At 34.2% G+C, this 2,615-nt stretch overlaps 1 long non-coding RNA gene across 1 annotated transcript in view; it reads right to left on the bottom strand.

Annotated features, from left to right (window-relative positions):
• LOC118764066 overlaps positions 1-2,233 on the bottom strand; it is a 23,499-nt gene extending 21,266 nt beyond the window's left edge. The window contains exon 1 of the long non-coding RNA XR_004999854.1: positions 2,091-2,233. This is a non-coding gene — a long non-coding RNA (uncharacterized LOC118764066). The remainder of the gene's footprint in view (positions 1-2,090) is intronic.
• Positions 2,234-2,615: the final 382 nt, after the last annotated feature.

Here is a 2,615-nt window from a genome sequence, read left to right on the forward strand (position 1 = left end):
GGAATTTTGGAATATGCGCATAAATATTCTGTAATATGGGATATATGTGGCACGATTACAATTTTTGGGGGCTGTGTAAAGACGGAAATAACCCTCATCTGCAATTTTGATGAAATTCAAAACAGATATTCTAGTTCATTAGAGAAAATATAACAGAAAAGTCTAATTCTTCAATTGTATGTAACACGCGCAATGCCGGGTATCTCTGCTAGTATATATATATATATATATATATATGTCTAATATATATGTATAATTATAAATATGTGCGTATATATGCATATGTGTGTATATATATTTATATATATATATACTTACACACACCCACACACACACATATATATATATATTATATATATATATATATATATATATATATAATATATATATATAGGGATGTACTTGCATAGCAAATGATTTGATCTGAGATCGTGTGCTGAAACGGAAACAATTGCAGCGTGGAAGTGTTTGTAAGCCATTTAAGAATCACACAAAGCCGTCCGATTCACTCCAACGTTTAAGTTTAATTTGTCAAAATATTTTCGTCGCCTTAAGTCCGCGACCTGTTCACTGACAAAAATCCGTGGTGCATCATATATATATATATATACTTACATATATATATGTATATATACGTATATATATATAATTATATATATATATAATATATATATTATATATATATATATATATATATAACGGGAAGCTTTACGAAAATAAACAAAAGACGAAGGCAGGTGGAATACAAACAAACAATTGTATTAGTATGGCGCTGAGGAATATAGATAAAACAAGTCTTTTACGTTTCGAGCCTACGCTCTTCAACATAAAAATACACAGAAAAGAAACACGGAGAGAAACAAGGAGAGAAAAAAATGCGTGCAGAAGCTAGTAATCAACATGGCGATCTGATTCCGGCCAGAAGTCAAAGATCAAACGTGAGACGCAAGAGCGAAAATAGGGGAGATATATGTATATATGTATAGTGCATATATATATATATATATATATATATATATATATATATATATATATATATATATATATATATGTACATATATATGTGTATATATATATATTATATATATATATATATACATATATCTACATACGTATATATATTCATATGCATATATACATATGTACGTTACACACAGAGCTCATCTACGTACAGTTGGTGCCAGTCTTCCTCAACACATATATTCAAAGCTCAAAATATTCTCAGCTTACACCGTATATCTCTGCTCCCCAAAATGGGCGTCATTTATTGGCATTCATATATATATCGCAAAATTCACAGCTGCATACACACACACACACATATCCACACATGACACAGAACAATTCAATTTATTGTCGTGTGAATACAATTCTCTTAATTATTTATGAGACGATAAATAGGCGATTGCGTAATGCTAAGTGGATGAGGTGAATATAGATTTTCAAGTTCGATACGAAACTGTATAGTGTGCTACTATTTGTAAGAAATATCGATTTCAAATTTTGGCACAAGGCCAGCAATTTTGGGAAAGGGTTAATACTGCTAAGCATTTTGATTGGTTCACTAACGATTTATTTTCTTTTCTACTCTAGGCACAAGGCCCAAACTTTGTGGGGAAGGTGGTCAGTCGATTAGATCGACCCCCAGTACGCAACTAGTACTTTATTTATTGACCCTGAAAGGATGAAAGGCAAAATCAACTTCGGTAGAATTTGAACTCAGAACATAAAGACAGACGAAATACCTATTTCTTTACTACCCACAAGGGGCTAAACACAGAGAGGATAAACAAGGACAGACAAACGGATTAAGTCAATTATATCGACCCCATTGTGTAACTGGCACTTATTTAATCGACCCCGAAAGGATGAAAGGCAAAGTCGACCTTGGCGGAATTTGGACCCAGAACGTAACGGCAGATGAAATACCACTAAGAATTTCGCCCGGCGTGCTAACGATTTGCCAGGTAATGTCGACCTCGGCGGAATTCGAACTCAGAACGTAAAGACAGACGAAACACCCCTAAGCATTATGCCCGGTTTCCTAACGATTCCGCCACCTCGCTACCTTCAATTGTAAGAAATATTACCCTTTTAGCTGGCAGACACGCTGGCATGCCGGGCGGAATGCTTAGCAGTATTTCGTCTGTCGCTACGTTCTGAGTTCAAATTCCGCCGAGGTCGACATTACCTTTCGTCCTTTCTGTGTCGATTAAATAAATACCAGTTACGCACTGGGGTCGATGTAATCGACTTAGCCCTTTTGTTAGTCTTCTCTATGTTTAGCACCCTATGGGCAATAAAGAAACAAATACTTCTACTATAGAAGTATTCTACTTCTTGCATTTGAATTATGGTAAGTATCCCTCTGTATAAAACAGGTGTTAATGACGTTTAAAAATATTGGATTGTCCGGAAAGTTCGTGTCGATTTTTAAAGGAAAGAAAAAGGTCAATAAATACTTGCCATTACATTTTTAATCAACCGAATATGAACCATTTTTTTACACAATGTGTCTCCATCTTTCCTTTAACTTGAAAATACCCTCTTCCCAGAATTGAGGTGGTTTCATGGTAAAGAATTCATCAAGGTATCTTTTTATTTCATCAAGGAAT

This window comes from Octopus sinensis, linkage group LG7 (genome assembly GCF_006345805.1).
Source record: "Octopus sinensis linkage group LG7, ASM634580v1, whole genome shotgun sequence".
Taxonomy (NCBI): Eukaryota; Metazoa; Mollusca; class Cephalopoda; order Octopoda; family Octopodidae; genus Octopus; species Octopus sinensis.